Source organism: Ambystoma mexicanum, chromosome 2q, assembly GCF_040938575.1.
Source record: "Ambystoma mexicanum isolate Mex_15411 chromosome 2q, UKY_AmexF1_1, whole genome shotgun sequence".
NCBI lineage: Eukaryota > Metazoa > Chordata > Amphibia > Caudata > Ambystomatidae > Ambystoma > Ambystoma mexicanum.
Genome location: NC_090924.1, coordinates 1,417,316,104 through 1,417,343,700, shown reverse-complemented (window position 1 = coordinate 1,417,343,700; position 27,597 = coordinate 1,417,316,104).

Sequence of the window (27,597 nt, the reverse complement as noted above, 5' to 3'; positions counted from 1 at the left end):
CATGGAAGGGGGCAGGTGAATGACGTACCGATGCATACTCCACCTGGCTGAAAGGGGTGGGGGAATGATGCATACTCCACCTGGCTGAAAGGGGGGGGGATGATGCATACTCCACCTGGCTGAAAGGGGGGGGGAATGATGCATACTCCACCTGGCTGAAAGGGGGGGGATGATGCATACTCCACCTGGCTGAAAGGGGGGGGGGTGATGCATACTCCACCTGGCTGATGGGGGGGGGAATGATGCATATTCCACCTGGCTGTGAGTAACACAGAGAACGGAGACAGAGGATGGGCACTCACAATGCACTCAACCCCTCTGCATACATTGGCTGATGGCATGCAAAACAGGCCATGGGAGCCATGAGCATATACTGGTTGAATTGTGTGAATCAATTAGTGCATGTAGAAGTGAGCCAAAGTAACAGTTGGATGCAAGCCATGGTGGCACATCATGTTCTTTATCAGACGACATGACTGACACATACATTCTCGCCTACATACAGGTGATGCAGGCTATCCCCTGAAGAGGTGGCTCCTTACACCAGTCCGGAACCCGCAGAACCAGCACGAGGAGGACTTCAACCGTGCACATACACGTACTCGTGTGGTCATAGAGCAGACATTCGGCCTATTGAAGGCACGGTTCCGAAGCCTCAGCAGGTCTGGTGGGGCTCTCCTGTACCACCATGAGAAGGTGGCAAAGATGGTCATGGCATGTGTCATGCTACACAATATGTGCGTCACACGGAATGTGCCCCTGCCCCCTGACGCAGAACTGCAACCACCTGACGATGAGGATGAGGAGGGTGCAGATGGGGCGGCACCCCATGGAGGAGGCGACGCACAGGAGGGGCGTGCAATGCGCTAAAGTATCATCGACCACTGCTTCTAGCACACACGGCTGGTGTGAATCACATGGAGACTGCACTTGGGGCACTGTGTGTCTCTCGGACATGCACACTGTGGACTGTACACCAATAGAGAACACATACGCAATGAAAATGTCCACACATTTCATTTTGGGAAAGAAAAAAGTGTATTTAAACTATGAAACGTCGTGACACACCCCCTCCCCCTCCCCCCTGCACACCCCAACACACCCCTTCCCCCCTCCCCCCTGCACACCCCAACACACCCCCTCCCCCCTCCCCCCTGCACACCCCAACACACCCCATGTAGGTGTCAACAGATGCCTGTGACAGTGGCCACAGGCTGTTACAAGCCCCCTCTCCCGGCCCCCGGGGCACCCCTGGCTGTGGAGCGCAGGTTACGTCCGGAACGTCGGACGGGGCTGCTCTGTGCAGAACTGGCAGTGGAGGATGTCCCTGCCTGCCCCCGTGCATGCATGTCCTGTAGGGTGTGGGTGAGCTCAGTGAGCGCATGACGCAAGCCGGCAAGTTCAGCACAGATGTCCCTGGACATGGCCTGCATGACATCCCTCAGGGTGGCAGTGCTCTGCGCTACTTCGGCCCTTAGGGTCTCCGTGGCCTGTTCAATGGTTGCCCTAGCCCCCACACATTCCGCGGCATGCTCAGCCAGCATCGTGGACAGTTGTTGCTGCCGTTCTGTGATGTCCTCGAGGGACTGCTGCCCCTGCTGGCCCATGGCCAGTGCTGGTGGTGTGATGGAGGGGCTGCTCCCCTCCTGTGGACTGAGGACTGGGCATGGGGTAGAAGGCCACTCCTCTACCTCTGTGTGCCCCTGTGTGTGATCCTCATGGGGGCTGGCGTCTGACAAACAGGGGGAATGTAGTAGGTCAGTGGGGCTTCTGACTTCGTGCTCCTCAATGTCTGAGTCTGAACATGCAGCTATTGCAGCTGTCTCACCCATGTTGCTGCTGGCTGCTGACCCGGTGCCTTCTGTGGCAGGCAATGTTGGTAGAGGTGGAGCAGCTGCTGCTGGCCTGCTGACTACAGGGGTGCTTGCCGGTGGGACGTCCGGTATGCTTGCAGTGGGACCTGCTTGTTGTGGGGTCTGCCTCACTGCAGCTGAGGTTGAGGGTGCGGGGACGGTATTATTGGCCTTCTTGGCTCTCTTCGTCGCAGGGGTGTCCTGGTCCTCGGGGTGTGAATCTGTGCCTGTGGTGGAGCAAAGGAGCGAGGGCGTTATTGATGGGCCTGCGGACTTTGGAATGACAATGATAGACATTATTCTGGTCAGTAGATGAGGCAGATTTCAGGCAGGGCCATGCAGGTTGTCTCCTTTTAGTGTGGAATGTGGATGCAGGTATGCGGGTGCCAGCAGTGTATACAGGGTGGTGCTCGCATGTGGCTATGGGCAGTGTGGAAATGTGTTGCATTTACACTCTAGGGCAACCTTGTGCTACACATGAATGGACTGCAGTGACTATGGCATGTCTTGTTTGAGGCACCTACCTTCATCGCCTGATGTCGGTGCTCCCCTTTCCATCCCTCCGACGCCTTCAATGGCTTCCATGCCAATCGTGGTTGCACAAATCTCCTCCCACGGTTGGAGTTTTAGTGGGGATTCCGACCCTCCACCGGTACCCAGGGCAAGGTTGCGGTTCGCAGAGATGACGGCTCTGACCCGTATGCGAAGGTCGTCCCAGCGCTTCCTGCACTGCTGTGGGGTGCGGGGTACGGTCTCCACCGCGCTGACGCGCTCGGCCACCAGGGCCCAGATGGCCTTCTTTTTCCCTATCGCTGTCCTGGTCATTTCCGGGGAGAAAACGACAGCTGCGTTGTCTTGCAGGGTCTCCGCAAGCATGCAGAGTTCCTCCCGGCTGAATCTTTCCTGGCGCTGGTGGTCACATGCCTTCTTAACAGCTTTAGGCATTTTTGGGTAGTTGGATGGGTGGGTGATTGGTTGGGACAGGTGTCAGGGTTGGATCTGGTGTTGTTCGGTAGGATGGCAATGGATTGTGTTTTTAAAGTTGGCCGACGTGCTGTTTCCCGTTCCGGCGCGATGACGCTATTTCCGGTTCTGCTTTTTACGGCCACCGCAAATTACGGTGGCCGCTAATTACGGTGGCCGCTACTTACGGTGGCGGAAGATCACCTTGCTCGCTTTACGATGCCGGTAGGGGCCTTTTCCACCATGGCGTTAATTGCATTACCGCCATGGCGTAATGCTCGTGCGCGATGGGTCGTAATGTGGCGCTCTTTACGCCATCGGCCCACGGCGTAAACGCTCATTACGCCATGGCGGTAATAACGGAAGATTACCACCTGGGTCGTAATGAGGCCCATTGTTTGTATTTCTTATCCCCCACTTACTGTAATGGTAAGCGGGGCATACCCCAGCAAGCGCCAGCCTCCATTACACCGACTAAGTGCAGCGGGGGACACCCCTGCAATCCCTGCTCACCTTAGTCGGTGTAATGGGGGTCGGGATATTTGTACTGCGCTCAGGCGCAGTATTAGTAATGTCGCCACAATGGTGGTGACATTTTGTATGATTCCGCCCATAGCTTGAACCCAGTTCATTCTTGTGTGTCACCTGAACTCTGATGGCAGCCTCGGGCCGTTGGAATGAGTACCTCTGGTGGTGTTGGGCTGAGATTGGACTTCCTCTCAGCCCAGTTGACGCCACTTCTGAGGATGGAAAGACCCTTTAAAAATGAATAGTGATTAGAAGCACGAGCACTTAGGAAAGGCACATTAACAGTGATTACAAGCATTAGCACTTAAGTGGGGAGCATCCCTGCAATCAGCATCAGCACTTAAGCAGTGAGCATCCGTGCATGTGAGTGCATGTGATTGCAAGCATGCTTAAGCGGTTGAGCGTCCCTGCATGTGATTGCAAGCATTAGCACTTAAGCGGTGTGCATCCCTGCATGTGATTGCAAGCATTAGCACTTAAGCGGTGAGCATCCCTGCATGTGATTACCAGCCTTAGCACTTAAGCGGTGAGCATCCCTGCATGTGATTACCAGCATTAGCACTTAAGCGGTGAGCATCCCTGCATGTGATTGCAAGCATTAGAAATTAAGCGGTGAGCGTCCCTGCATGTGCTTGCAAGCATGAGCACTTAAGCTGTGAGCATCCCTGCATGTGATTGCAAGCATTAGCACTTAAGCGGTGAGCATCCCTGCATGTGATTACCAGCATTAGCACTTAAGCGGTGAGCATCCCTGCATGTGATTGCAAGCATGAGCACTTAAGCGGTGAGCATCCCAGCATGTGATTGCAAGCATGAGCACTTAATCGGTGAGCATCCCTGCATGTGATTACCAGCATGGTGAGCATCCCTGCATGTGATTGCAAGCATTAGCACTGAAGTGGTGAGCATCCCTGCATGCGATTGCAAGCATTAGCACTTAAGTGATGAGTATCCCTGCATGTGATTGCAAGTATTAGCACTTAAGCAGTGAGCATCCGTGCATGTGATTGCAAGTATTAGCACTTAAGCAGTGAGCATCCGTGCATGTGATTGCAAGCATTAGCACTTAAGTGGTGAGCATCCCTGCATGTGATTGCAAGTATTAGCACTTAAGCAGTGAGCATCCGTGCATGTGATTGCAAGCATTAGCACTTAAGTGGTGAGCATCCCTGCATGTGATTACCAGCATGGTGAGCATTCCTGCATGTGATTACCAGCATGGTGAGCATCCCTGCATGTGATTACCAGCATGAGCACTTAAGTGGTGAGCATCCCTGCATGTGATTACCAGCATGGTGAGCATCCCTGCATGTGATTACCAGCATGGTGAGCATCCCTGCATGTGATTACCAGCATGAGCACTTAAGCGGTGAGCATCCCTGCATGTGATTGCAAGCATTAGCACTTAAGCGGTGAACATCCGTGCATGTGATTGCAAGCATGAGCACTTAAGCGGTCAGCATCCCTGCATGTGATTGCAAGCATGAGCACTTAAGCGGTGAGCATCCCTGCATGAGTTTACCAGCATGGTGAGCATGTGATTACCAGCATGGTGAGCATCCCTGCATGTGATTACCAGCATGGTGAGCATCCCTGCATGTGATTACCAGCATGGTGAGCATCCCTGCACTGCATGTGATTACCAGCATGGTGAGCATCCCTGCATGTCATTACCAGCATGGGGAGCATCCGTGCACTGCATGTGATTACCAGCATGGTGAGCATCCCTGCATGTGATTACCAGCATGGTGAGCATCCCTGCATGTGATTACCAGCATGGTGAGCATGTGATTACCAGCATGGTGAGCATCCCTGCATGTGATTACCAGCATGGTGAGCATGTGATTACCAGCATGGTGAGCAGGTGATTACCAGCATGGTGAGCATCCCTGCATGTGATTACCAGCATGGTGAGCATGTGATTACCAGCATGGTGAGCATCCCTGCCCTGCATGTGATTACCAGCATGGTGAGCATCCCTGCATGTGATTACCAGCATGGTGAGCATCCCTGCACTGCATGTGATTACCAGCATGGTGAGCATCCCTGCATGTGATTACCAGCATGGTGAGCATCCCTGCATGTGATTACCAGCATGGTGAGCATCCCTGCACTGCATGTGATTACCAGCATGGTGAGCATCCCTGCATGTGATTACCAGCATGGTGAGCATCCCTGCATGTGATTGCCAGCATGGTGAGCATCCCTGAATGTGATTGCCAGCATGGTGAGCATCCCTGCATGTGATTGCCCGCATGGTGAGCATCCCTGAGCATCCCTGCATGTGATTACCAGCATGAGCACTTAAGCGGTGAGCATCCCTGCATGTGATTGCAAGCATTAGCACTTAAGTGGTGAGCATCCCTGCATGCGATTGCAAGCATTAGCACTTAAGTGGTGAGCATCCCTGCATGTGATTGCAAACATTAGCACTTAAGCAGTGAGCATCCTTGCATGTGATTGCAAGCATTAGCACTTAAGTGGTGAGCATCCCTGCATGTGATTACCAGCATGGTGAGCACCCCTGCACTGCATGTGATTACCAGCATGGTGAGCATCCCTGCATGTGATTACCAGCATGGTGAGCATCCCTGCATGTGATTACCAGCATGAGCACTTAAGTGGTGAGCATCCATGCATGTGATTACCAGCATGGTGAGCATCCCTGCATGTGATTACCAGCATGGTGAGCATCCCTGCATGTGATTACCAGCATGGTGAGCATCCCTGCATGTGATTACCAGCATGAGCACTTAAGTGGTGAGCATCCCTGCATGTGATTACCAGCATGGTGAGCATCCCTGCATGTGATTACCAGCATGAGCACTTAAGCGGTGAGCATCCCTGCATGTGGTTGCAAGCATTAGCACTTAAGCGGTGAACATCCGTGCATGTGATTGCAAGCATGAGCACTTAAGCGGTCAGCATCCCTGCATGTGATTGCAAGCATGAGCATTTAAGCGGTGAGCATCCCTGCATGAGTTTACCAGCATGGTGAGCATGTGATTACCAGCATGGTGAGCATCCCTGCATGTGATTACCAGCATGGTGAGCATCCCTGCATGTGATTACCAGCATGGTGAGCATCCCTGCATGTGATTACCAGCATGGTGAGCATGTGATTATCAGCAGGGTGAGCATCCCTGCATGTGATTACCAGCATGGTGAGCATCGCTGCACTGCATGTGATTACCAGCATGGTGAGCATCCCTGCATGTGATTACCAGCATGGTGAACATCCCTGCATGTGATTACCATCATGGTGAGCATGTGATTACCAGCATGGTGAGCATCCCTGCATGTGATTACCAGCATGGTGAGCATGTGATTACCAGCATGGTGAGCATCCCTGCACTGCATTTGATTACCAGCATGGTGAGCATCCCTGCATGTGATTACCAGCATGGTGAGCATCCCTGCATGTGATTACCAGCATGGTGAGCATCCCCGTACTGCATGTGATTACCAGCATGGTGAGCATCCCTGCACTGCATGTGATTACCAGCATGGTGAGCATCCCTGCATATCATTACCAGCATGGTGAGCATCCCTGCACTGCATGTGATTACCAGCATGGTGAGCATCCCTGCATGTGATTACCAGCATGAGCACTTAAGTGGTGAGCATCCCTGCATGTGATTACCAGCATGGTGAGCATCCCTGCATGTGATTACCAGCATGGTGAGCATGTGATTACCAGCATGGTGAGCATCCCTGCATGTGATTACCAGCATGGTGAGCATGTGATTACCAGCATGGTGAGCATCCCTGCACTGCATTTGATTACCAGCATGGTGAGCATCCCTGCATGTGATTACCAGCATGGTGAGCATCCCTGTACTGCATGTGATTACCAGCATGGTGAGCATCCCTGCACTGCATGTGATTACCAGCATGGTGAGCATCCCTGCATGTCATTACCAGCATGGTGAGCATCCCTGCACTGCATGTGATTACCAGCATGGTGAGCATCCCTGCATGTGATTGCCAGCATGAGCACTTAAGCGGTGAGCATCCCTGCATGTGATTACCAGCATGGTGAGCATCCCTGCATGTGATTACCAGCATGAGCACTTAAGCAGTGAGCATCCCTGCATGTGATTGCAAGCATTAGCACTTAAGCGGTGAACAACCGTGCATATGATTGCAAGCATGAGCACTTAAGCGGTCAGCATCCCTGCATGAGTTTACCAGCATGGTGAGCATGTGATTATCAGCATGGTGAGCATCCCTGCATGTGATTACCAGCATGGTGAGCATCCCTGCACTGCATGCGATTACCAGCATGGTGAGCATCCCTGCACTGCATGTGATTACCAGCATGGTGAGCATCCCTGCATGTGATTACCAGCATGGTGAGCATCCCTGCATGTGATTACCAGCATGGTGAGCATCCCTGCACTGCATGTGATTACCAGCATGGTGAGCATGTGATTACCAGCATGGTGAGCATCCCTGCATGTGATTACCAGCATGGTGAGCATCCCTGCATGTGATCACCAGCATGGTGAGCATCCCTGCATGTGATTACCAGCATGGTGAGCATCCCTGCATGTGATTACCAGCATGAGCACTTAAGCAGTGAGCATCCCTGCATGTGATTGCAAGCATTAGCACTTAAGTGGTGAGCATCCCTGCATGTGATTGCAAGCATTAGCACTTAAGTGGTGAGCATCCCTGCATGTGATTGCAAGCATTAGCACTTAAGCAGTGAGCATCCGTGCATGTGATTGCAAGCATTAGCACTTAAGTGGTGAGCATCCCTGCATGTGATTACCAGCATGGTGAGCATCCCTGCACTGCATGTGATTACCAGCATGGTGAGCATCCCTGCATGTGATTACCAGCATGGTGAGCATCCCTGCATGTGATTACCAGCATGAGCACTTAAGTGGTGAGCATCCCTGCATGTGATTACCAGCATGGTGAGCATCCCTGCATGTGATTACCAGCATGGTGAGCATCCCTGCATGTGATTACCAGCATGGTGAGCATCCCTGCATGTGATTACCAGCATGGTGAGCATCCGTGCATGTGATTACCAGCATGAGCACTTAAGCAGTGAGCATCCCTGCATGTGATTGCAAGCATGAGCACTTAAGCGGTGAGCATCCCTGCATGAGTTTACCAGCATGGTGAGCATGTGATTACCAGCATGGTGAGCATCCCTGCATGTGATTACCAGCATGGTGAGCATGTGATTACCAGCAGGGTGAGCATCCCTGCATGTGAATACCAGCATGGTGAGCATGTGATTACCAGCATGGTGAGCACCCCTGCACTGCATGTGATTACCAGCATGGTGAGCATCTCTGCATGTCATTACCAGCATGGTGAGCATCCCTGCACTCTATGTGATTACCAGCATGGTGAGCATCCCTGCATGTTATTACCAGCATGGTGAGCATCCCTGCACTGCATGTGATTACCAGCATGGTGAGCATCCCTGCATGTGATTACCAGCATGAGAACTTAAGCGGTGAGCATCCCTGCATGTGATTGCAAGCATTAGCACTTAAGCGGTGAACATCCGTGCATGTGATTGCAAGCATGAGCACTTAAGCGGTCAGCATCCCTGCATGTGATTGCAAGCATGAGCACTTAAGCGGTGAGCATCCCTGCATGAGTTTACCAGCATGTTGAGCATGTGATTACCAGCATGGTGAGCATCCCTGCATGTGATTACCAGCATGGTGAGCATCCCTGCATGTGATTACCAGCATGGTGAGCATGTGATTACCAGCTTGGTGAGCATCCCTGCACTGCATGTGATTACCAGCATGGTGAGCATCCCTGCATGTGATTACCAGCATGGTGAGCATCCCTGCATGTTATTACCAGCATGAGCACTTAAGCGGTGAGCATCCCTGCATGTGATTGCAAGCATTAGCACTTAAGCGGTGAACATCCGTGCATGTGATTGCAAGCATGAGCACTTAAGCAGTCAGCATCCCTGCATGTGATTGCAAGCATGAGCACTTAAGCGGTGAGCATCCCTGCATGAGTTTACCAGCATGGTGAGCATGTGATTACCAGCATGGTGAGCATCCCTGCACTGCATGTGATTACCAGCATGGTGAGCATCCCTGCATGTGATTACCAGCATGGTGAGCATGTGATTACCAGCATGGTGAGCATCCCTGGATGTGATTACCAGCATGGTGAGCATCCCTGCACTGCATGTGATTACCAGCATGGTGAGCATCCCTGCATGTCATTACCAGCATGGTGAGCATACCTGCATGTCATTACCAGCATGGTGAGCATCCCTGCATGTGATTACCAGCATGGTGAGCATCCCTGCATGTGATTACCAGCATGGTGACCATCCCTGCATGTGATTACCAGCATGAGCACTTAAGCGGTGAGCATCCCTGCATGTGATTGCAAGCATGAGCACTTAAGCGGAGAGCATCCCTGCATGAGTTTACCAGCATGGTGAGCATGTGATTACCAGCATGGTGAGCATCCCTGCATGTGATTATCAGCATGGTGAGCATCCCTGCATGTCATTACCAGCATGGTGGGCATCCCTGCATGTGATTACCAACATGGTGAGCATCTCTGCATGTGATTACCAGCATGGTGAGCATCCCTGCATGTGATTACCAGCATGGTGAGCATCCCTGCATGTGATTACCAGCAGGGTGAGCATCCCTGCACTGCATGTGATTACCAGCATGGTGAGCATCCCTGCATGTCATTACCAGCATGGTGAGCATCCCTGCATGTGATTACCAGCATGGTGAGCATCTCTGCATGTGATTACCAGCATGGTGAGCATCCCTGCATGTGATTACCAGCATGGTGAGCATCCCTGCATGTGATTACCAGCATGGTGAGCATCCCTGCATTTCATTACCAGCATGGTGAGCATCCCTGCATGTGATTACCAGCATGGTGAGCATCCCTGCATGTCATTACCAGCATGGTGAGCATCCCTACATGTGATTACCAGCATTGTGAGCATCTCTGCATGTGATTACCAGCATGGTGAGCATCTCTGCATGTGATTACCAGCATGGTGAGCATCCCTGCACTGCATGTGATTACCAGCATGGTGAGCATCCCTGCATGTCATTACCAGCAGGGTGAGCATCCCTGCACTGCATGTGATTACCAGCATGGTGAGCATCCCTGCATGTCATTACCAGCATGGTGAGCATCCCTGCATGTGATTACCAGCATGGTGAGCATCTCTGCATGTGATTACCAGCATGGTGAGCATCCCTGCATGTGATTACCAGCATGGTGAGCATCCCTGCATGTGATTACCAGCATGGTGAGCATCCCTGCATTTCATTACCAGCATGGTGAGCATCCCTGCATGTGATTACCAGCATGGTGAGCATCCCTGCATGTCATTACCAGCATGGTGAGCATCCCTGCATGTGATTACCAGCATGGTGAGCATCCCTGCATGTGATTACCAGCATGGTGAGCATCCCTGCACTGCATGTGATTACCAGCATGTTGAGCATCCCCACATGTGATTACCAGCATGGTGAGCATTGATTACCAGCAGGGTGAGCATCCCTGCATGTGATTACCAGCATGGTGAGCATGTGATTACCAGCATGGTGAGCATCCCCGCACTGCATGTGATTACCAGCATGGTGAGCATCCCTGCATGTGATTACCAGCATGGTGAGCATCCCTGCATGTGATTACCAGCATGGTGAGCATGTGATTACCAGCAGGGTGAGCATCCCTGCATGTGAATACCAGCATGGTGAGCATCCCTACACTGCATGTGATTACCAGCATGGTGAGCATCCCTGTATGTGATTACCAGCATGGTGAGCATCCCTGCATGTCATTACCAGCATGGTGAGCATCCCTGCACTGCATGTGATTACCAGAATGGTGAGCATCCCTGCATGTGATTACCAGCATGGTGAGCATGTGATTACCAGCAGGGTGAGCATCCCTGCATGTCATTACTAGCATGGTGAGCATCCCTGCATGTGATTACCAGCATGGTGAGCATCCCTGCACTGCATGTGATTACCAGCATGGTGAGCATCCCTGCATGTGATTACCAGCATGGTGAGCATCCCTGCACTTCATGTGATTACCAGCATGGTGAGCATCCCTGCATGTCATTACCAGCATGGTGAGCATCCCTGCACTGCATGTGATTACCAGCATGGTGAGCATCCCTGCATGTCATTACCAGCAATGTGAGCATCCCTGCATGTGATTACCAGCATGGTGAGCATCCCTGCATGTCATTACCAGCATGAGCACTTAAGCGGTGAACATCCGTGCATGTGATTGCAAGCATGAGCACTTAAGCGGTCCGCATCCCTGCATGTGATTGCAAGCATGAGCACTTAGCACTTAAGCGGTGAGCATCCTTGCATGAGTTTACCAGCATGGTGAGCATGTGATTACCAGCATGGTGAGCATCCCTGCATGTGATTACCAGCATGGTGAGCATGTGATTACCAGCATGGTGAGCATCCCTGCACTGCATGTGATTACCAGCATGGTGAGCATCCCTGCATGTGATTACCAGCATGGTGAGCATCCCTGCATGTGATTATCAGCATGAGAACTTAAGCGGTGAGCATCCCTGCATGTGATTACAAGCATGAGCACTTAAGCGGTGAGCATCCCTGCATGAGTTTACCAGCATGGTGAGCATGTGATTACCAGCATGGTGAGCATCCCTGCATGTGATTACCAGCATGGTGAGCATCCCTGCACTGCATGTGATTACCAGCATGGTGAGCATCCCTGCATGTGATAAACCAGCATGGTGAGCATCCCTGCATGTGATTACCAGCATGGTGAGCATCCCTGCACTGCATGTGATTACCAGCATGGTGAGCATCCCTGCATGTGATTACCAGCATGGTGAGCATCCCTGCATGTGATTACCAGCATGGTGAGCATCCCTGCATGTGATTACCAGCATGGTGAGCATCCCTGCACTGCATGTGATTACCAGCATGGTGAGCATCCCTGCATGTGATTACCAGCATGGTGAGCATCCTGCACTGCATGTGATTAGCAGCATGGTGAGCATCCCTGCACTGCATGTGATTACCAGCATGGTGAGCATGTGATTACCAGCAGGGTGAGCATCCCTGCATGTGATTACCAGCATGGTGAGCATCCCTGCATGTCATTACCAGCATGGTGAGCATCCCTGCACTGCATGTGATTACCAGCATGGTGAGCATCCCTGCATGTCATTACCAGCATGGTGAGCATCCCTGCATGTCATTACCAGCATGGTGAGCATCCCTGCACTGCATGTGATTACCAGCATGGTGAGCATCCCTGCATGTGATTACCAGCATGGTGAGCATCCCTGCATGTGATTACCAGCGTGGTGAGCATCCCTGCATGTGATTACCAGCATGGTGAGCATCCCTGCATGTTATTACCATCATGGTGAGCATGTGATTACCAGCATGGTGAGCATGTGATTACCAGCATGGTGAGCATCCCTGCACTGCATGTGATTACCAGAATGGTGGGCATGTGATTACCAGCATGTTGAGCATCCCTGCATGTGATTACCAGCATGGTGAGCATCCTGCACTGCATGTGATTAGCAGCATGGTGACCATCCCTGCACTGCATGTGATTACCAGCATGGTGAGCATGTGATTACCAGCAGGGTGAGCATCCCTGCATGTGATTACCAGCATGGTGAGCATCCCTGCATGTGATTACCAGCATGGTGAGCATCCCTGCATGTGATTACCAGCATGGTGAGCATCCCTGCATGTCATTACCAGCATGGTGAGCATCCCTGCATGTGATTACCAGCATGGTGAGCATCCCTGCATGTGATTACCAGCATGGTGAGCATCCCTGCATGTGATTACCAGCATGGTGAGCATGTGATTACCAGCAGGGTGAGCATCCCTGCATGTGATTACCAGCATGGTGAGCATCCCTGCACTGCATGTGATTACCGGCATGGTGAGCATCCCTGCATGTGATTACCAGCATGGTGAGCATGTGATTACCAGCAGGGTGAGCATCCCTGCATGTCATTACTAGCATGGTGAGCATCCCTGCATGTGATTACCAGCATGGTGAGCATCCCTGCACTGCATGTGATTACCAGCATGGTGAGCATCCCTGCATGTGATTACCAGCATGGTGAGCATCCCTGCACTTCATGTGATTACCAGCATGGTGAGCATCCCTGCATGTCATTACCAGCATGGTGAGCATCCCTGCACTGCATGTGATTACCAGCATGGTGAGCATCCCTGCATGTCATTACCAGCAATGTGAGCATCCCTGCATGTGATTACCAGCATGGTGAGCATCCCTGCATGTCATTACCAGCATGAGCACTTAAGCGGTGAACATCCGTGCATGTGATTGCAAGCATGAGCACTTAAGCGGTCCGCATCCCTGCATGTGATTGCAAGCATGAGCACTTAGCACTTAAGCGGTGAGCATCCTTGCATGAGTTTACCAGCATGGTGAGCATGTGATTACCAGCATGGTGAGCATCCCTGCATGTGATTACCAGCATGGTGAGCATGTGATTACCAGCATGGTGAGCATCCCTGCACTGCATGTGATTACCAGCATGGTGAGCATCCCTGCATGTGATTACCAGCATGGTGAGCATCCCTGCATGTGATTATCAGCATGAGAACTTAAGCGGTGAGCATCCCTGCATGTGATTACAAGCATGAGCACTTAAGCGGTGAGCATCCCTGCATGAGTTTACCAGCATGGTGAGCATGTGATTACCAGCATGGTGAGCATCCCTGCATGTGATTACCAGCATGGTGAGCATCCCTGCACTGCATGTGATTACCAGCATGGTGAGCATCCCTGCATGTGATAAACCAGCATGGTGAGCATCCCTGCATGTGATTACCAGCATGGTGAGCATCCCTGCACTGCATGTGATTACCAGCATGGTGAGCATCCCTGCATGTGATTACCAGCATGGTGAGCATCCCTGCATGTGATTACCAGCATGGTGAGCATCCCTGCATGTGATTACCTGCATGGTGAGCATCCCTGCACTGCATGTGATTACCAGCATGGTGAGCATCCCTGCATGTGATTACCAGCATGGTGAGCATCCTGCACTGCATGTGATTAGCAGCATGGTGAGCATCCCTGCACTGCATGTGATTACCAGCATGGTGAGCATGTGATTACCAGCAGGGTGAGCATCCCTGCATGTGATTACCAGCATGGTGAGCATCCCTGCATGTCATTACCAGCATGGTGAGCATCCCTGCACTGCATGTGATTACCAGCATGGTGAGCATCCCTGCATGTCATTACCAGCATGGTGAGCATCCCTGCATGTCATTACCAGCATGGTGAGCATCCCTGCACTGCATGTGATTACCAGCATGGTGAGCATCCCTGCATGTGATTACCAGCATGGTGAGCATCCCTGCATGTGATTACCAGCGTGGTGAGCATCCCTGCATGTGATTACCAGCATGGTGAGCATCCCTGCATGTTATTACCATCATGGTGAGCATGTGATTACCAGCATGGTGAGCATGTGATTACCAGCATGGTGAGCATCCCTGCACTGCATGTGATTACCAGAATGGTGGGCATGTGATTACCAGCATGTTGAGCATCCCTGCATGTGATTACCAGCATGGTGAGCATCCTGCACTGCATGTGATTAGCAGCATGGTGACCATCCCTGCACTGCATGTGATTACCAGCATGGTGAGCATGTGATTACCAGCAGGGTGAGCATCCCTGCATGTGATTACCAGCATGGTGAGCATCCCTGCATGTGATTACCAGCATGGTGAGCATCCCTGCATGTGATTACCAGCATGGTGAGCATCCCTGCATGTCATTACCAGCATGGTGAGCATCCCTGCATGTGATTACCAGCATGGTGAGCATCCCTGCATGTGATTACCAGCATGGTGAGCATCCCTGCATGTGATTACCAGCATGGTGAGCATGTGATTACCAGCAGGGTGAGCATCCCTGCATGTGATTACCAGCATGGTGAGCATCCCTGCACTGCATGTGATTACCGGCATGGTGAGCATCCCTGCATGTCATTACCAGCATGTTGAGCATCCCTGCACTGCATGTGATTACCAGCATGGTGAGCATCCCTGCATGTGATTACCAGCATGTTGAGCATCCCTGCATGCCCTGCATGTCATTACCAGCATGGTGAGCATCCCTGCATGTGATTGCCAGCATGGTGAGCATCCCTGCATGTCATTACCAGCATGGTGAGCATCCCTGCATGTGATTACCAGCATGGTGAGCATCCCTGCACTGCATGTGATTACCAGCATGGTGAGCATCCCTGCACTGCATGTGATTACCAGCATGGTGAGCATCCCTGCATGTCATTACCAGCATGGTGAGCATCCCTGCATGTGATTACCAGCGTGGTGAGCATCCCTGCATGTGATTACCAGCATGGTGAGCATCCCTGCACTGCATGTGATTACCAGCATGGTGAGCATCCCTGCATGTCATTACCAGCATGGTGAGCATCCCTGCATGTCATTACCAGCATGGTGAGCATCCCTGCACTGCATGTGATTACCAGCATGGTGAGCATCCCTGCATGTGATTACCAGCATGGTGAGCATCCCTGCATGTGATTACCAGCGTGGTGAGCATCCCTGCATGTGATTACCAGCATGGTGAGCATCCCTGCATGTTATTACCATCATGGTGAGCATGTGATTACCAGCATGGTGAGCATGTGATTACCAGCATGGTGAGCATCCCTGCACTGCATGTGATTACCAGAATGGTGGGCATGTGATTACCAGCATGTTGAGCATCCCTGCATGTGATTACCAGCATGGTGAGCATCCTGCACTGCATGTGATTAGCAGCATGGTGACCATCCCTGCACTGCATGTGATTACCAGCATGGTGAGCATGTGATTACCAGCAGGGTGAGCATCCCTGCATGTGATTACCAGCATGGTGAGCATCCCTGCATGTGATTACCAGCATGGTGAGCATCCCTGCATGTCATTACCAGCATGGTGAGCATCCCTGCATGTCATTACCAGCATGGTGAGCATCCCTGCATGTGATTACCAGCATGGTGAGCATCCCTGCATGTGATTACCAGCATGGTGAGCATCCCTGCATGTGATTACCAGCATGGTGAGCATGTGATTACCAGCAGGGTGAGCATCCCTGCATGTGATTACCAGCATGGTGAGCATCCCTGCACTGCATGTGATTACCGGCATGGTGAGCATCCCTGCATGTCATTACCAGCATGTTGAGCATCCCTGCACTGCATGTGATTACCAGCATGGTGAGCATCCCTGCATGTGATTACCAGCATGGTGAGCATCCCTGCATGCCCTGCATGTCATTACCAGCATGGTGAGCATCCCTGCATGTGATTGCCAGCATGGTGAGCATCCCTGCATGTCATTACCAGCATGGTGAGCATCCCTGCATGTGATTACCAGCATGGTGAGCATCCCTGCACTGCATGTGATTACCAGCATGGTGAGCATCCCTGCATGTGATTACCAGCATGGTGAGCATGTGATTACCAGCATGGTGAGCATCCCTACATGTGATTACCAGCATGGTGAGCATGTGATTACCAGCAGGGTGAGCATCCCTGCACTGCATGTGATTACCAGCATGGTGAGCATCCCTGCATGTGATTACCAGCATGGTGAGCATGTGATTACCAGCATGGTGAGCATCCCTGCATGTGATTACCAGCATGGTGAGCATCCCTGCACTGCATGTGATTACCAGCATGGTGAGCATCCCTGCATGTGATTACCAGCATGGTGAGCATCCCTGCATGTGATTACCAGCATGGTGAGCATGTGATTACCAGCAATGGTGAGCATCCCTGCATGTGATTACCAGCATGGTGAGCATTCCTGCACTGCATGTGATTACCAGCATGGTGAGCATCCCTGCATGTGATTACCAGCATGGTGAGCATCCCTGCATGTGATTACCAGCATGGTGACCATCCCTGCATGTGATTACCAGCATGGTGAGCATCCCTGCATGTGATTACCAGCATGGTGACCATGTGATTACCAGCATGGTGAGCATCCCTGCATGGGATTACCAGCATGGTGAGCATCCCTGCATGTGATTGCCAGCATGGTGAGCATCCCTGCATGTGATTACCAGCATGGTGAGCATGTGATTACCAGCATGGTGAGCATCCCTGCATGTGATTACCAGCATGGTGAGCATGTGATTACCAGCATGGTGAGCATGTGATTGCCAGCATGGTGAGCATCCCTGCATGTGATTACCAGCATGGTGAGCATGTGATTACCAGCATGGTGAGCATCCCTGCATGTGATTACCAGCATGGTGAGCATCCCTGCACTGCATGTGATTACCAGCATGGTGAGCATCCCTGCATGTGATTACCAGCATGGTGAGCATCCCTGCATGTGATTACCAGCATGGTGAGCATCGCTGCACTGCATGTGATTACCAGCATGGTGAGCATCCCTGCATGTGATTACCAGCATGGTGAGCATCACTGCATGTGATTACCAGCATGGTGAGCATGTGATTACCAGCATGGTGAGCATCCCTGCATGTGATTGCCAGCATGGTGAGCATCCCTGCACTGCATGTGATTACCAGCATGGTGAGCATCCCTGCATGTGATAAGCAGCATGGTGAGCATCCCTGCATGTGATTACCAGCATGGTGAGCATCCCTGCACTGCATGTGATTACCAGCATGGTGAGCATCCCTGCATGTGATTGCCAGCATGGTGAGCATCCCTGCATGTGATTACCAGCATGGTGAGCATCCCTGCACTGCATGTGATTACCAGCATGGTGAGCATCCCTGCATGTGATTACCAGCATGAGCACTTAAGCGGTGAGCATCCCTGCATGTGATTGCAAGCATTAGCACATAAGTGGTGAGCATCCCTGCATGTGATTGCAAGCATTAGCACTTAAGCAGTGAGCATCTGTGCATGTGATTGCAAGCATTAGCACTTAAGTGGTGAGCATCCCTGCATGTGATTACCAGCATGTTGAGCATCCCTGCATGTGAGTACCAGCATGGTGAGCATGTGATTACCAGCATGGTGAGCATCCCTGCATGTGATTACCAGCATGGTGAGCATGTGATTACCAGCATTGTGAGCATGTGATTGCCAGCATGGTGAGCATCCCTGCATGTGATTACCAGCATGGTGATCATGTGATTACCAGCATGGTGAGCATCCCTGCATGTGATTACCAGCATGGTGAGCATCCCTGCACTGCATGTGATTACCAGCATGGTGAGCATCCCTGCATGTGATTACCAGCATGGTGAGCATCCCTGCATGTGATTACCAGCATGGTGAGCATCCCTGCACTGCATGTGATTACCAGCATGGTGAGCATCCCTGCATGTGATTACCAGCATGGTGAGCATCCCTGCATGTGATTACCAGCATGGTGAGCATCGCTGCACTGCATGTGATTACCAGCATGGTGAGCATGTGATTACCAGCATGGTGAGCATCCCTGCATGTGATTGCCAGCATGGTGAGCATCCCTGCACTGCATGTGATTACCAGCATGGTGAGCATCCCTGCATGTGATAAGCAGCATGGTGAGCATCCCTGCATGTGATTACCAGCATGGTGAGCATCCCTGCACTGCATGTGATTACCAGCATGGTGAGCATCCCTGCATGTGATTGCCAGCATGGTGAGCATCCCTGCATGTGATTACCAGCATGGTGAGCATCCCTGCACTGCATGTGATTACCAGCATGGTGAGCATCCCTGCATGTGATTACCAGCATGAGCACTTAAGCGGTGAGCATCCCTGCATGTGATTGCAAGCATTAGCACATAAGTGGTGAGCATCCCTGCATGTGATTGCAAGCATTAGCACTTAAGCAGTGAGCATCTGTGCATGTGATTGCAAGCATTAGCACTTAAGTGGTGAGCATCCCTGCATGTGATTACCAGCATGGTGAGCATCCCTGCATGTGAGTACCAGCATGGTGAGCATGTGATTACCAGCATGGTGAGCATCCCTGCATGTGATTACCAGCATGGTGAGCATGTGATTACCAGCATTGTGAGCATGTTATTGCCAGCATGGTGAGCATCCCTGCATGTGATTACCAGCATGGTGATCATGTGATTACCAGCATGGTGAGCATCCCTGCATGTGATTAACAGCATGGTGAGCATCCCTGCACTGCATGTGATTACCAGCATGGTGAGCATCCCTGCATGTGATTACCAGCATGGTGAGCATCCCTGCATGTGATTACCAGCATGGTGAGCATCGCTGCACTGCATGTGATTACCAGCATGGTGAGCATCCCTGCATGTGATTACCAGCATGGTGAGCATCCCTTCATGTGATTAGCAGCATGGTGAGCATCCCTGCATGTGATTACCAGCATGGTGAGCATGTGATTACCAGCATGGTGAGCATCCCTGCATGTGATTGCCAGCATGGTGAGCATCCCTGCACTGCATGTGATTACCAGCATGGTGAGCATCCCTGCATGTGATTAGCAGCATGGTGAGCATCCCTGCATGTGATTACCAGCATGGTGAGCATCCCTGCATGTGATTACCAGCATGGTGAGCATGTGATTACCAGCATGGTGAGCATCCCTGCATGTGATTACCAGCATGAGCACTTAAGCGGTGAGCATCCCTGCATGTGATTGCAAGCATTAGCACATAAGTGGTGAGCATCCCTGCATGTGATTGCAAGCATTAGCACTTAAGTGGTGAGCATCCCTGCATGTGATTACCAGCATGGTGAGCATCCCTGCACTGCATGTGATTACCAGCATGGTGAGCATCCCTGCATGTGATTACCAGCATGGTGAGCATCCCTGCATGTGATTACCAGCATGAGCACTTAAGCGGTGACCATCCCTGTATGAGTTTACCAGCATGGTGAGCATCCCTGCACTGCATGTGATTACCAGCATGGTGAGCATCCCTGCATGTGATTACCAGCATGGTGAGCATCCCTGCATGTGATTGCAAGCATGAGCACTTAAGCGGTGAGCATCCCTGCATGAGTTTACCAGCATGGTGAGCATCCCTGCATGTGATTACCAGCATGAGCACTTAAGCAGTGAGCATCCCCGCATGTGATTGCAAGCATTAGCACTTAAGCGGTGAACAACCATGCATATGATTGCAAGCATGAGCACTTAAGCGGTCAGGATCCCTGCATGAGTTTACCAGCATGGTGAGCATGTGATTATCAGCATGGTGAGCATCCCTGCATGTGATTACCAGCATGGTGAGCATCCCTGCACTGCATGCGATTACCAGCATGGTGAGCATCCCTGCACTGCATGTGATTACCAGCATGGTGAGCATCCCTGCATGTGATTACCAGCATGGTGAGCATCCCTGCATGTGATTACCAGCATGGTGAGCATCCCTGCACTGCATGTGATTACCAGCATGGTGAGCATCCCTGCATGTGATTACCAGCATGGTGAGCATCCCTGCATGTGATTACCAGCATGGTGAGCATGTGATTACCAGCATGGTGAGCATCCCTGCATGTGATTACCAGCATGGTGAGCATCCCTGCATGTGATCACCATCATGGTGAGCATCCCTGCATGTGATTACCAGCATGGTGAGCATCCCTGCATGTGATTACCAGCATGAGCACTTAAGCAGTGAGCATCCCTGCATGTGATTGCAAGCATTAGCACTTAAGTGGTGAGCATCCCTGCATGTGATTGCAAGCATTAGCACTTAAGTGGTGAGCATCCCTGCATGTGATTGCAAGCATTAGCACTTAAGCAGTGAGCATCCGTGCATGTGATTGCAAGCATTAGCACTTAAGTGGTGAGCATCCCTGCATGTGATTACCAGCATGGTGAGCATCCCTGCACTGCATGTGATTACCAGCATGGTGAGCATCCCTGCATGTGATTACCAGCATGGTGAGCTTCCCTGCATGTGATTACCAGCATGAGCACTTAAGTGGTGAGCATCCCTGCATGTGATTACCAGCATGGTGAGCATCCCTGCATGTGATTACCAGCATGGTGAGCATCCCTGCATGTGATTACCAGCATGAGCACTTAAGCAGTGAGCATCCCTGCATGTGATTGCAAGCATGAGCACTTAAGCGGTGAGCATCCCTGCATGAGTTTACCAGCATGGTGAGCATGTGATTACCAGCATGGTGAGCATCCCTGCATGTGATTACCAGCATGGTGAGCATGTGATTACCAGCAGGGTGAGCATCCCTGCATGTGATTACCAGCATGGTGAGCATGTGATTACCAGCATGGTGAGCATCCCTGCATGTGATTACCAGCATGAGCACTTAAGCAGTGAGCATCCCTGCATGTGATTGCAAGCATGAGCACTTAAGCGGTGAGCATCCCTGCATGAGTTTACCAGCATGGTGAGCATGTGATTACCAGCATGGTGAGCATCCCTGCATGTGATTACCAGCATGGTGAGCATGTGATTACCAGCATGGTGAGCATCTCTGCATGTCATTACCAGCATGGTGAGCATCCCTGCACTCTATGTGATTACCAGCATGGTGAGCATCCCTGCATGTTATTACCAGCATGGTGAGCATCCCTGCACTGCATGTGATTACCAGCATGGTGAGCATCCCTGCATGTGATTACCAGCATGAGAACTTAAGCGGTGAGCATCCCTGCATGTGATTGCAAGCATTAGCACTTAAGCGGTGAACATCCGTGCATGTGATTGCAAGCATGAGCACTTAAGCGGTCAGCATCCCTGCATGTGATTGCAAGCATGAGCACTTAAGCGGTGAGCATCCATGCATGAGTTTACCAGCATGTTCAGCATGTGATTACCAGCATGGTGAGCATCCCTGCATGTGATTACCAGCATGGTGAGCATCCCTGCATGTGATTACCAGCATGGTGAGCATGTGATTTCCAGCTTGGTGAGCATCCCTGCACTGCATGTGATTACCAGCATGGTGAGCATCCCTGCATGTGATTACCAGCATGGTGAGCATCCCTGCATGTTATTACCAGCATGAGCACTTAAGCGGTGAGCATCCCTGCATGTGATTGCAAGCATTAGCACTTAAGCGGTGAACATCCGTGCATGTGATTGCAAGAATGAGCACTTAAGCAGTCAGCATCCCTGCATGTGATTGCAAGCATGAGCACTTAAGCGGTGAGCATCCCTGCATGAGTTTACCAGCATGGTGAGCATGTGATTACCAGCATGGTGAGCATCCCTGCACTGCATATGATTACCAGCATGGTGAGCATCCCTGCATGTGATTACCAGCATGGTGAGCATGTGATTACCAGCATGGTGAGCATCCCTGGATGTGATTACCAGCATGGTGAGCATCCCTGCACTGCATGTGATTACCAGCATGGTGAGCATCCCTGCATGTCATTACCAGCATGGTGAGCATACCTGCATGTCATTACCAGCATGGTGAGCATCCCTGCATGTGATTACCAGCATGGTGAGCATCCCTGCATGTGATTACCAGCATGGTGACCATCCCTGCATGTGATTACCAGCATGAGCACTTAAGCGGTGAGCATCCCTGCATGTGATTGCAAGCATGAGCACTTAAGCGGAGAGCATCCCTGCATGAGTTTACCAGCATGGTGAGCATGTGATTACCAGCATGGTGAGCATCCCTGCATGTGATTACCAGCATGGTGAGCATCCCTGCATGTCATTACCAGCATGGTGGGCATCCCTGCATGTGATTACCAGCATGGTGAGCATCCCTGCATGTGATTACCAGCATGGTGAGCATCCCTGCATGTGATTACCAGCAGGGTGAGCATCCCTGCACTGCATGTGATTACCAGCATGGTGAGCATCCCTGCATGTCATTACCAGCATGGTGAGCATCCCTGCATGTGATTACCAGCATGGTGAGCATCTCTGCATGTGATTACCAGCATGGTGAGCATCCCTGCATGTGATTACCAGCATGGTGAGCATCGCTGCATGTGATTACCAGCATGGTGAGCATCCCTGCATGTGATTACCAGCATGGTGAGCATCCCTGCATGTCATTACCAGCATGGTGAGCATCCCTGCATGTGATTACCAGCATTGTGAGCATCTCTGCATGTGATTACCAGCATGGTGAGCATCCCTGCATGTGATTACCAGCATGGTGAGCATCCCTGCACTGCATGTGATTACCAGCATGGTGAGCATCCCCGCATGTGATTACCAGCATGGTGAGCATGTGATTACCAGCAGGGTGAGCATCCCTGCATGTGATTACCAGCATGGTGAGCATGTGATTACCAGCATGGTGAGCATCCCTGCATGTGATTGCCAGCATGGTGAGCATCCCTGCACTGCATGTGATTACCAGCATGGTGAGCATCCCTGCATGTGATAAGCAGCATGGTGAGCATCCCTGCATGTGATTACCAGCATGGTGAGCATCCCTGCACTGCATTTGATTACCAGCATGGTGAGCATCCCTGCATGTGATTGCCAGCATGGTGAGCATCCCTGCATGTGATTACCAGCATGGTGAGCATCCCTGCATGTGATTACCAGCATGAGCACTTAAGCGGTAAGCATCCCTGCATGTGATTGCAAGCATTAGCACATAAGTGGTGAGCATCCCTGCATGTGATTGCAAGCATTAGCACTTAAGCAGTGAGCATCTGTGCATGTGATTGCAAGCATTAGCACTTAAGTGGTGAGCATCCCTGCATGTGATTACCAGCATGGTGAGCATCCCTGCATGTGAGTACCAGCATGGTGAGCATGTGATTACCAGCATGGTGAGCATCCCTGCATGTGATTACCAGCATGGTGAGCATGTGATTACCAGCATTGTGAGCATGTGATTGCCAGCATGGTGAGCATCCCTGCATGTGATTACCAGCATGGTGATCATGTGATTACCAGCATGGTGAGCATCCCTGCATGTGATTACCAGCATGGTGAGCATCCCTGCACTGCATGTGATTACCAGCATGGTGAGCATCCCTGCATGTGATTACCAGCATGGTGAGCATCCCTGCATGTGATTACCAGCATGGTGAGCATCGCTGCACTGCATGTGATTACCAGCATGGTGAGCATCCCTGCATGTGATTACCAGCATGGTGAGCATGTGATTACCAGCATGGTGAGCATCCCTGCACTGCATGTGATTACCAGAATGGTGGGCATGTGATTACCAGCATGTTGAGCATCCCTGCATGTGATTACCAGCATGGTGAGCATCCTGCACTGCATGTGATTAGCAGCATGGTGAGCATCCCTGCACTGCATGTGATTACCAGCATGGTGAGCATGTGATTACCAGCAGGGTGAGCATCCCTGCATGTGATTACCAGCATGGTGAGCATCCCTGCATGTGATTACCAGCATGGTGAGCATCCCTGCATGTGATTACCAGCATGGTGAGCATCCCTGCATGTCATTACCAGCATGGTGAGCATCCCTGCACTGCATGTCATTACCAGCATGGTGAGCATCCCTGCATGTGATTACCAGCATGGTGAGCATCCCTGCATTTGATTACCAGCATGGTGAGCATCCCTGCATGTGATTACCAGCATGGTGAGCATGTGATTACCAGCAGGGTGAGCATCCCTGCATGTGATTACCAGCATGGTGAGCATCCCTGCACTGCATGTGATTACCGGCATGGTAAGCATCCCTGCATGTCATTACCAGCATGTTGAGCATCCCTGCACTGCATGTGATTACCAGCATGGTGAGCATCCCTGCATGTGATTACCAGCATGGTGAGCATCCCTGCATGCCCTGCATGTCATTACCAGCATGGTGAGCATCCCTGCATGTGATTGCCAGCATGGTGAGCATCCCTGCATGTCATTACCAGCATGGTGAGCATCACTGCATGTCATTACCAGCATGGTGAGCATCCCTGCACTGCATGTGATTACCAGCATGGTGAGCATCCCTGCATGTGATTACCAGCATGGTGAGCATCCCTGCACTGCATGTGATTACCAGCATGGTGAGCATCCCTGCATGTGATTACCAGCATGGTGAGCATGTGATTACCAGCATGGTGAGCATCCCTACATGTGATTACCAGCATGGTGAGCATGTGATTACCAGCAGGGTGAGCATCCTTGCACTGCATGTGATTACCAGCATGGTGAGCATCCCTGCATGTGATTACCAGCATGGTGAGCATGTGATTACCAGCATGGTGAGCATCCCTGCATGTGATTACCAGCATGGTGAGCATCCCTGCACTGCATGTGATTACCAGCATGGTGAGCATCCCTGCATGTGATTACCAGCATGGTGAGCATCCCTGCATGTGATTACCAGCATGGTGAGTATGTGATTACCAGCAATGGTGAGCATCCCTGCATGTGATTACCAGCATGGTGAGCATCCCTGCACTGCATGTGATTACCAGCATGGTGAGCATCCCTGTATGTGATTACCAGCATGGTGAGCATCCCTGTATGTGATTACCAGCATGGTGACCATCCCTGCATGTGATTACCAGCATGGTGAGCATCCCTGCATGTGATTACCAGCATGGTGAGCATGTGATTACCAGCATGGTGAGCATCCCTGCATGTGATTACCAGCATGGTGAGCATCCCTGCAGGTGATTGCCAGCATGGTGAGCATCCCTGCATGTGATTACCAGCATGGTGAGCATGTGATTACCAGCATGGTGAGCATCCCTGCATGTGATTACCAGCATGGTGAGCATGTGATTACCAGCATGGTGAGCATGTGATTGCCAGCATGGTGAGCATCCCTGCATGTGATTACCAGCATGGTGAGCATGTGATTAACAGCATGGTGAGCATCCCTGCATGTGATTACCAGCATGGTGAGCATCCCTGCACTGCATGTGATTACCAGCATGGTGAGCATCCCTGCATGTGATTACCAGCATGGTGAGCATCCCTGCATGTGATTACCAGCATGGTGAGCATCGCTGCACTGCATGTGATTACCAGCATGGTGAGCATCCCTGCATGTGATTACCAGCATGGTGAGCATCACTGGATGTGATTACCAGCATGGTGAGCATGTGATTACCAGCATGGTGAGCATCCCTGCATGTGATTGCCAGCATGGTGAGCATCCCTGCACTGCATGTGATTCCCAGCATGGTGAGCATCCCTGCATGTGATAAGCAGCATGGTGAGCATCCCTGCATGTGATTACCAGCATGGTGAGCATCCCTGCACTGCATTTGATTACCAGCATGGTGAGCATCCCTGCATGTGATTGCCAGCATGGTGAGCATCCCTGCATGTGATTACCAGCATGGTGAGCATCCCTGCATGTGATTACCAGCATGAGCACTTAAGCGGTAAGCATCCCTGCATGTGATTGCAAGCATTAGCACATAAGTGGTGAGCATCCCTGCATGTGATTGCAAGCATTAGCACTTAAGCAGTGAGCATCTGTGCATGTGATTGCAAGCATTAGCACTTAAGTGGTGAGCATCCCTGCATGTGATTACCAGCATGGTGAGCATCCCTGCATGTGAGTACCAGCATGGTGAGCATGTGATTACCAGCATGGTGAGCATCCCTGCATGTGATTACCAGCATGGTGAGCATGTGATTACCAGCATTGTGAGCATGTGATTGCCAGCATGGTGAGCATCCCTGCATGTGATTACCAGCATGGTGATCATGTGATTACCAGCATGGTGAGCATCCCTGCATGTGATTACCAGCATGGTGAGCATCCCTGCACTGCATGTGATTACCAGCATGGTGAGCATCCCTGCATGTGATTACCAGCATGGTGAGCATCCCTGCATGTGATTACCAGCATGGTGAGCATCGCTGCACTGCATGTGATTACCAGCATGGTGAGCATCCCTGCATGTGATTACCAGCATGGTGAGCATCCCTGCATGTGATTACCAGCATGGTGAGCATCCCTGCATGTGATTAGCAGCATGGTGAGCATCCCTGCATGTGATTACCAGCATGGTGAGCATGTGATTACCGGCATGGTGAGCATCCCTGCATGTGATTGCCAGCATGGTGAGCATCCCTGCACTGCATGTGATTACCAGCATGGTGAGCATCCCTGCATGTGATTAGCAGCATTGTGAGCATCCCTGCATGTGATTACCAGCATGGTGAGCATCCCTGCATGTGATTACCAGCATGGTGAGCATGTGATTACCAGCATGGTGAGCATCCCTGCATGTGATTACCAGCATGAGCACTTAAGCAGTGAGCATCCCTGCATGTGATTGCAAGCATTAGCACATAAGTGGTGAGCATCGCTGCATGTGATTGCAAGCATTAGCACTTAAGC